A 10,849-nucleotide genomic window follows, 5' to 3' on the forward strand; every position below is an offset into this window, starting at 1 on the left:
ATATATATATATTTATATATAATTTATATACAACTCTGTGAACAACACCAGAGAGTTTGTAATAAAATATTCTTCCATTGGTCAAATGTGCTATTCAAGACCTATGGATTGGCCTTTCATCATTTCATCAGAAAAGTGTAAGAACCCAATGATCCCAGTAGCCTGTAGTCCTTAGAACTGAGGCTTAGTTCCAATTTAGGCATAAGAACTGCATTAAAATGATTTTTAAAGATCTTCTCACCTGAAATGACTGGATGGTTCCTGAACCCTGCCACTACAATGTGCTATCTCTGCCCCTACAGACCTTGTCTTACAAAATGTCTTGATCAAGTATTTAAAAGGACAGGAACTGAAACTTTATCGAGTTACAGAATTGGCTGTAAGTAGTTTTGCTCCAGTAAGTTAATAATGTTGGAGTGTATGGCAGAATTCGAAGACTTGCTCTTATCAGATGGTAAAAAGCCACCTGCTTTTTAAAAAATTAAAATATTGTATGGTAGCCCTCGGGTATCTCTTTCTGAGACTATCTATATCTTAGAGAAAGAAAATAATAACGTGAATGACACAAAGTCAGAGTCAAATCAGTGAAACCAAAAGTCAAAACCATTACAGCTATTTGAAGACAGTGAATTTGATACAATGAGTTAATTAGAATGTACTAGAAGATTGCAGAGCACGAAGGGAATAGTGACATAACAACGATTAAAAAAAAAAAAAGATGCAGGCAGCCACTTCCATTCCCAGGTCTCAGGGGAACAAAGGGAAGAATTTAGGTTGTCAGAACCTAAAATCTGGGACCAAAGTTGAACTCAGACATGGGAGAAGTGGACACTTTCCAGGGCCGGTAACTGAGGATAGTCTATAAAAACAACTTGAAAACGGACTCCAGTGAGTAGAGACCATTACCTCAGGATACTTACTAGAGAAGGACACTTAATAGGAAGTTAGATATCCTTTCTCTCTCCTGCTTTCTGGTCTCCTAGTATTCTCTACTGTCAATGCCTAACTGGAAAGGAGCTGGAAAAGCAGATCAAACTGCCCACCCAGCATCACAAAGCAGACTATAGAGGAATGAGTTTGAGACTAAGAAAAACTAGCTTAATAATCAGCATGCTGCTTTTGGACATCCTGTAGCACATAAAAATTTAATATCCCCTTGGCAATGATTGGTTTGGGAGGAGCTGTGTGAAGCAGTTTTGGCTAATGGAACCTATGAAGAAGTTGGCATGGCATTACATTTTTTTTTTAAATTGAGAAATATATAGAGTTTATAGAATATAATTTATTAAAAGGGTTTTTATAATGTTTGAGTTTAAAGACTAATAATAAAATTAAACAACCTTATAGTCATCAGCTGATTTAAGAAATAGAACATTTTGTGCCTTAGAAGCCCCTCATTGACCTTGTATTTTTCTGCTCTCCCACTCACATGGAGGTTATTGTGACCTTCAAATTTGTATTAACAATTCTCTTGCCTTGCTTCATAGTTAATCACTTATCTTTGTATTGTTTTAATGTATATTGTTTTGAAATAAAGAATCGTGAAATAAATCCATACAAATAGAAGCAGCAAATGTTGACAGCAGTGGAGATAGGATGACATTTTCAACAAATTATGCTGAAAACAATTTGATATTCAGAAGCGAGCACAAACAAAAATTAGAGTCTATACCTAATACCATACCAAAAATTTGTAAACAGATCACAGACCTAAATGTAAAATCTAAAAACTAAAACTTCCAGAAGCATAAGAGAAAGTCTTTATGAACTTAAGTTAGGTAAAAATTTCTCCAATTTGATACCAAAAGAATGATCTGTAAAATAGCAAACTATTACATTGAACTTCACAAAAACTATGAATTCCTTCTCCTTAACAGACACTGAAGATATCATTAAAATGATATCTTCAAATATTTTATCCATTTTTTTAAAGGTTTTTGCCATAGGTCACATGTACTACCCAGAGTGACAGAGAGAAACAGTGAGAGGGGAAGTAAGAAATCACCTTCAAGGGTAGATGACCACACTGCAATCCCTTCTTCATTCTCCTCCTGGGATTTTGGCACATATGCACACACACTTGGCGTGAGTTTCAAGCTACTAGGTCCAGGACCCAAACCATGGTTAGCGATGAGGGAGTACAGTGCTGTAACCACTATGCCACCTGCTGGCCCCCAAAGCTGTTACCTTACAAAGAACTTATATCTAGAACATATACAAAACTCCTTATAATTTTTAAAAGCTTATCTTATTTATTTCTTACATGAACAAGAGAAATAGAGAGAGAGCATCCACAACAGGATTTTGTTCTTGTTGTCTGAACTGCCAAAGAGCATGTATACTCACCAGAGAGAGAAAAACAGACTGAAGAGGAGAGGGAGAAAGCACCCTACATTGGGGCGTAATCATTCTGCAATCCCTTCTCCTTGATCTCTCCATTCTGTTGGAATTTTGGGTATGCATACTGAGTACTCAGCATCTTTTTTAAGCCACTTGGCTAGGACTTGAACTGTGGTCAGTCATGTGGGATCTGACTTTTTTTGACCACTAGACTATGGGACCAGCTCTCCAACAGAGGGTTTTGTTGTTGTTGTTTTTACTTTTTTCAGAGAGATTATTTTTCTATAGGGCATGAGTACTCACTGGAAAGACAGAGAGAGACAGAAAGTGAGAAATCACCCCCCCCGGGGGTTGGGGGCGGGGAGATGGCCGTGCCACAATCTCTTCTTCTCCATTCTCTTCTCAGGATTTTGGGCATGCATACATGCACATCCTTCATGAGTTTTAACTTGCCGGATCTGGGACTTAAACCACGGTTAACTACATAGGAGTCCAGCAATGTAACCATTACACCATCTGCTGGTCACAACCAAAAGAGTTTTGAAGTCATGGTCCACCCCCATCTTCAGCCAGCTTGGATTATCAGCACACAAATGGTCAGCATGCTTAGGAGGTCTCCAGGCATAAACCCAGAACTTTCATGTGGGTTAGTCTTGCAGGGTCACATTTTACTGCTGTGCTGCTGTCTGATCCTAAATATGTAAAGAACTCTTAGAACTTTATAACAAAAAGCAGCCAATTTTTTTTTTTTTTTTTAACGGGCAAAGTGGGACCAGCAGGTGGCATAACGGTTACATCACTGGACTCCCACATGCCAGACTACAGTTTGAGTCCTGGACCAAATGGCTTAAAAATCACAGCAGGCGGGACCAGCAGTTAGCATAATGGCTATGTTGCTGGACTCCCACATAGTCAACCACTTTTCATGTCCCGGACCCAGTGGTTTAAAACTCATGCCGGGTGCGTGTGCATGCGTGCCCAAGATCCCTAGAGGAGAATGGAGGAGAAGGGGTTGCAGCATGGCCATCCCCCTGGGGGATAATTTCTTGCTTTCTGTCTGTCTGTCTCTCTCTGTCCTATAGCTATTGCCCTATAGCAAAAATCTAAAAAATAAAAATAAAAAAGCACAGCAGGCACGTGTATATATGTGCCAAAGTTATATGTGCCTGCCAAAGTTCCCAGCAGGAGAATGAGGAAGAGATTGTAGTGTGGTCATCCTTCTGGGGATGATTTCTCACTTTCCTTCTTACTGTCTCTGCTGAGCACACATGTTCTATAACAAAAGCCTAGAAAAAAAATGGGCAAAGTATTTTAACAGACATTTTATCAAAGAAAATATGTGAATTGTAAGTAAGCATATGAAAAGATGCTCAATATCATCATTAGACACATGAAAATTAAAACTACAATGATGATGCCAGCAGATGGCATAGCGGTTGCATTACTGGACTCTAATATGGCCGACTGTAGTTTGAGTCCCAAACTCAGTGTCTTGAAACTCACGCTGAGCACATGTGCATCCATGCCCAAAATCCCAGGAGGGGAGAGGAGGAAAGGTTATTGTGGTGTGGCCACCCCTCCCAAGGGGGAGGGTAATGATTTCCCACTTTCCTTCTTACTCTCTCTCTCTCTCTCTGCAGTGAGTGCATGTGCTCTATGGCAAAAACCTCTTATAAACACACACATGCACACAAAACAAAACAAAAAACACTACAATAAAATACTACTACTTATCTATCAGAATGTTTAAGATAAAAAAGTCTAAGTATGCCATGTGTTGGCAAGAATACAGAGAAACTAGAATGCTCATGCTCTCTGAATAGAAATGTAAAATGTTATTATCTCTTGGGAAAATAATTTGGTAGTTGTACAGATTTAGCCATTTTACTTGAAGAGAAAATCATAGGTTGCTGAGAAAATCATGACATATTTGTTTATGTTTTTCTATGCAAAAATACATCATGACTTTCCTGAGGACCCAATACATGTCCATACGAAGATCAGTACTGGAATATTTATAGCAGCTTGATTTGGAGTGGCCCAAACCCAGAAGCAATCAAAATATCTACCAAAGGTGAATGGATTAAAAAGATTGTGCCTAGAGACCTCCCCAGGTATGCTGGTCATGTGTGTGCCAGTGTTTCAGGTTGGCTGAGGGTGGGGTGGATCATGACATCAATACCCTGTATAGTCACAGAATAGAATACTATTCAGCTATAAGAAGGAATGCGCTATTGATGCAACAACAACATGGAGGATTTTTAAAATAATTATGCTGAAAGGAAAAAGCCAGAACAAAAAACATCACACATGTTGATTTTATTTGCATATAACTAGAAAAGGCAAAGTAATAGTTGTATATAACAAGAATCAGATTACTGATGAGTTAGGTATGGGGGGGAGTGGAAAAGAAAGAGAGAGAAAGGAGGGATTACAAAGGTCAGGAGGAGACTTCTGGCCAAAAATGGTCAGATTCTGGAGAGGGCTCTTTCCTTGCCTTGTTGATGGCTGCTGATTTGGTCTGTCCTTCCTAAGTATGTACATATGTGGAAAAGAGAGCTAACTCTTCCTCCTCTCATAAGGCCAATGATCCCACTTTGAGAGCCCTGCTTAATCTAGCCCTCATTAGCTTCCAAAAATGCTACATCTGGATATCATCACAATAGGGGTTAGGTATTAAACACATATTTGGGAAACACATTCAGTCCATAGCAGCAATGGTATTGCATGCACTATAGCTTTAATGACTAATTACCTAACTACTAAATAGACTGGATGTATCTTTTCTATGAATAAGGACCTTTTTGTTTTCTTTGCTATGAATGCCTAGTCATTTTTTTGCACACTTTTATTGAAACTGTTTTATATTTTAAATTAATTATTGGGTAATATACATATATTCTGAATTTTTACCTCTTCTGGCTATTTAGTTTGTGTTTTATATCTTTGCTCTGTTCATACTATTTTGATATTCAAAAATATTTTCATTTGAATGCAGTCAAATTAGTATTTTTTAAATTTTTCGTGACTTTGCAGGACTAGCAGATGGCATAATGGTTACATTGCTGGACTCCCACATAGTCAACAGCTATTCAAGTTCTGGACTTGGTGGCTTCAAATTCACACCAGGCACATGTGCGTGGGTGCTCAAGATCCCAAGAGAAGAACGGAGAAGTGACTGCAGTATGACCATCCCCCCTGGGGATTGATTTCTCCTTTTCTGTCTCTCTCTGTCTCTCTGGTGAGCACATGCACCCTATAGCAAAAATCTCTCTCTAAAAAAAAAAAAAAAAAATTTTTTTGTCTTTGCAATGCCTTGGATAAAGTCATAAAATTATCAGTCCATATTACTTTTCAGAAAATGTATGTTTGGGGACCAGCAGTTAGCGTAATGGCTATGCTGCTGGACTCCCATGTAGTTGACCGCGGTTTGAGTCCCAGACTTGGTGGCTTAAAACTCACACCGGGCGTGTGTGCGTGTGTGCCCAAGATCCCGAGAGGAGAATGGAGGAGAAGGGATTGTGGTGTGGCCATCCCCCGTGGGGGGTGATTTTTCGCTTTCTGTCTCTCTGCCTCTGTCTGGCGAGTGCACGCACCCTATAGCAAAATCCTCTCCAAAAAAAGAAAGAAAACATATGTTTGTATTTAATCCAAAGGGAATTGTTTTGTTGTTGTTGTTGATTACTGATTGGTTTAAATTAATAACTGCTCAACATTATCCCTGGTCATTCATAATGACCATGTGGTGTAAATGCTGAGTGATAGATTAGGAAAATGAAAAGATCCTTACCATGGATTGAATCCTCTAAATTAATTCTGGAATCACCGATTTCCAGATTTCTTGATGTATGGAATGATGTTCATACTGTTTGAGTCACTCTTTTTTCTCAGCTTTATTCAGGTATGATTGACAAATAAAAGTTGTGCAAATTTTGGGACCAGCAGATGGCATATTATGTCACTGGACTCCCATGTAGTTAGTTAACTGAGGTTCAAGTTCCCGACCTGATGACTTGAAACTGACACAGGATGCTGTGTATGTGCATGTCCAAAATCCTAAGAAGAGAATAGAGGAGAAGGCATTTTGGGGTGGCCATTCCCCCTGGGGGGTGATTTCTCACTTTCTGTCTCTCTGGTGAATGCATGCTCCCTATACAAAAAAACCTCTTTTAAAAAAAAAAAAGTTGTTCAAATTTAGGATGTTAAATGTAATATATGTTCCATTATGAAATGGTTACTTACCACAGTTGAATCCATTAATATGCCTATCACCTCACATAGTTATCATTTTTGAAGTCATAGTAACAGAGTCGAATATTAGTTATTAGAGGGAGGGGAGTGGGAGTGGGAGGTAAAAGGAGATATTTTCCAAAGAGTAAAACTTTCAGATAAACTAATGCATAACATGGGGACTACAGTTAATAATAAAGTATTATATACTTGAAATTAATAAAGAGAGTGGATCTCAAGTGTTTTCACCATACACACACACACACACACACACACACACACACGATAGCTGAGCCACTCTTGTGTGAGTGTTCTTTCATTGCAGGTGAACTCTTGCTATTTGATAAAATGAGCAACAACTGGACAAGCCACATACTGACACACTAGTAACACAACTCAGCAATGCTCAACCCACCATGGGAAGGTCTTGGGTTCACATTCCAAGGTCTCCCTGTACACACTGGGTAGGCACCCATGTGCCCATGTTCTATACTGGCTGAGGCTGGAGGTGGGTCCATGTGTGAGACATTGTTGGGGTTGGCTACACACACTCTTACTCCCTCTCATTCTCACTCTCTGGCTCTCTCTTATGGAAGAAAAAAAAAATTAAATGATATTACAACTACCTAGGCACTTTTTCCTAAGCAAGTAGGAGAGCAAATAAGAAAGGTCAGAAAAAGCTAGCAAGGCTGTCATCCAGTTAGAATTTACCCTTTGTTATTGAAGTTTACATAATACATTTATTCAATACTTTTACCTAATTGGACCATTTCCCTTCTTTCTGTTGAGGATCCTATTCTGTTTACAAGACATCAGGGTCCAAAAGAGAAAAGAAAGTTGTAGATTTCTGTTGTAAAACAATACAGTTTCAATGTTAGATACAGTCACCAATCTTGGCTTCTTGTTATCAATACAGAGAACCAGAACCTCTTGAAACAGCTCCCATGAAACAGCCTTGACCTCATCATTGTGGCTGGGAGGGCCTGAGGGAGATTTAATGCTCTGTTAGTAGTACACGAGGTGCCAATCTGAGGAGCACCATACTAGGCAGAATGTTATTGCAACCAAAGGGCCACAGCAATGTCTTGTGAGGCTATAAACTTATTGAAAATACACCTGAGTTCTCAGAGGTAAGAAAATGGAGATGTAACTTGGCCTGGGGTAAGTGTTTAGCTGTGCACTTTATTTTCTGCTTAGCCATAATGAGAGGAGTAGAAAACTCCTATTACTTGTGATTCTTGCAGCAGTCCACTTATACCTCAGGTGGACAACTTGGGGAAGATGAGTCTGTTTGTATCTTTATACCCAAGGGAGTAATTCTTCAGATCTGAACTGTGAGGCACCAGACCATTTAGAGAAATCCATTATGTGCAATTTGTTCCATTTAATATAAAAGCCTAGCATTGCTCCAAAAGCACCTCCTAGGGTAAGCAGTGAATGGATTGATATTTTACAGATAGGTTGATTAGGTTAACCAGAGCATAAGGCATTATGACTCTCAGTCACCTATTATTATGTTTAATGGGTATAACAGAGTCTCTCATTTTCCAGTAAAATACTTCTTTAGCCTGACCTTTCAAAACCCAAATCACTTTATTTCTGTTCAGTTCCTTTTGTAGGGTCTGACCTCCAAATAGAATTTCTTAGTTAGTAAAGTTTGGTGAAAAAAGTCCTATACAAAAATAAGTACCCACTTGTGAAGTCGGAACACAGAGCAAAACACTGACTGCAGTGTTAAGTCAGAGCCTGGGATGTCAGCCTGGCAGTGCTTTCAGTGCTCCAGGTAAATTGAGGTAAATGATTACCCATGCCTTCTTATCTGCATCTGTTCCCTACTAGAAGTAGAACTAGATTTTTGTCTATAAAATTATATGTGTTCACTTCTTTAGTTCTAAATTTTTCAACCTATAATTTTATTCTGCGTTTATCAGTATTTGAGAAGTTCCCTCTTGTCATTTCCTTTACCAACTTCCATTAAACCACTAATGAAATCACATGTCACTTAGACAATGTTTTCTAGTTTTCAAAGACACGTTGGAACTCAAAATTTTGTTGTATACAAAAGTCTTAGTATATTTGTATCTGCTTTATTTTTTTTAAGAGAGATCTTTGCTATACGGCACATGTGTACGCCAGAGAGACATAGAGAGACAGAGACAGGAAGTGAGAAAATATTCCCCCCCGGGGGGGATGATCACGCCACAATCCCTTCTCTATTCTCCTCTTGGAACTTTAGGCACACACACACACACACACACACACACACACACACAACATAAGGTCTCAACACACACACACACAACGTAAGTTTTCAAGGCACCAGGTCCAGGACTCGAACAGCAGTTGGTATGTGGGGGGTCCAGCAACGTAACCATTACACCATCTTCTGGTCCCTGTGTATTTGTATCTGTATATGGGTATATTTTGCTCATATAGCCAATTAAAAAGCCAGAACGTATGAACTGGCTTTTTTTCTTTTTCTTTCTTTTCTTTTTTTTTTTTTTTTAAAGAGATTTTTACTATAGGTTGTGTATACTTGCTGGAAACACAGATACAGAGACAGAGAGAAAGTGAGAAATCACCCCCTCAGGGAGAATGGCCACAATCCCTTCTCCTCCATTCTCTTCTCACATTTTGGGCAGGCACTGGTGTGAGTTTCAAGTTGCCAGGTCCAGAATTCCAACTGCAGTATATGTCCAGGGTCTTAACCACTACACCACCTACTGGCCCCCTGAACTGGCTTTTAAAATGAGCAGTCAGTCATAAAGCACATTGTCTGCACCCACGTACTTAATATTGTGTTGAACAATAGGGTAGAAAAGAAGTGTAAGGAAGAGGCCTGTGAAGGTTCCGTAACAAGAGAAGCAAGGAAGTCATGGTCACCTGGAGACGTGCCACTCCCATTTCCCTGCCAGAGAGAATCTGTTAGGAGGCCTGAGCACAGTGAGGAGCCTGAGAATGGTGAGGCTCCAATATAAAATGTCTTTAATGACAATCTTTGCTATGGGAAAAATTCATTCATATTCACCCATACGTGTGCCCATGCCTGTGACATCCATGTACACCGAAGGCTGCTTAATGTAAATGTGTGCACTTCTTGGTTTAAAGTTCAGTCAGAAGAGCATACTCAGACATATAGGATAAGCTGAGAGTGACGAAACATCAGTGTGCCTCAAAGTAGCAATAAAGGACAGAGAGTTGGTGTACAAGACCTGGTTTCTCTCCCTGGGGCAGAAGGAGGTGAATAACTCTGAGTAAAGTACCATCCTTTTCTCAGAGTTTCCTAGACTGGTTAAGTTCTAACTGCCAGTGGTAGTAACTGTCTCAATTATGCACACTGTTTTGACTTCCTTCAGCCACCTGTCTGTCCCCCACTAATCTGACTTTTTCAAACAAACTTGAATCATCTCAGAGTCAACTTCTAGGGAATGACAACTAAGGCAACTGACCTCTGCTCAATATCTCAAGTAAGATCCAAGATCTTGAATCTCCACGCCTCTCCAGTGTCCACGGACTCCTAGGTGAAACCTCTATCCTAATTTCACTTATCTCATGGAGTGGAAATTATCTGTTTATACCTCCAGGCTGGGTTCAGCATTTTTTTAAAAAACAAACAAAACAAAACCTCAGCACTTATTACTTTCCTCAATACAAAATAGCAGTCCAACAAATATTTGTCAAGTAAAAGAATGAATGAAACATAAGAAAAAAGAAAGTTTAGGAGAAAAGAATTTTTCTTTTTATGGTTTTCACCATAGAGTGTGTGTGCTTGCCAAACAGACAGAGAGAGACAGTGAAAGGGAAAGTGAGAAATCATTCCTCAGGGGGTATGGCCATGATGGGATCCCTTCTCCTCCATTCTCCTCCTGGAATTTTGGTCATGCACCACCACACATCCTGGTGATTTTCAAACCACCAGGTGTGAGACTTGAATCATGGTCAGTCACCTTAACAACTGTGCCACCTGCTGGCCTGAGAGAAGAGTTTCTTAACATTGTATTCCCAGTTCTCAGCAGTGTCCAACAGATAAGAATTAACACTCAATGAATATGTGTTGATTAAATTAGGAGATGGATAGTGAACTTGAGCGGTGAAATATTGCTTTCACTGACTAAAAATGAAGATTTTCTGCTGAGACTTCTTCCTCCAGATTCATTTCTAGTGGGTTCAACTGGGCTAGACTGAGGTGTATATCATGTTGGGTAAATTCTCTTTACAATCTAAATGACATATACCGATTAAATGTATAAATAGTAATAATAATAAAAATAAATTTAAA

Source organism: Tupaia chinensis, unplaced genomic scaffold (genome assembly GCF_000334495.1).
Source record: "Tupaia chinensis unplaced genomic scaffold, TupChi_1.0 Scaffold000097_1, whole genome shotgun sequence".
Classification (NCBI taxonomy): Eukaryota; Metazoa; Chordata; class Mammalia; order Scandentia; family Tupaiidae; genus Tupaia; species Tupaia belangeri.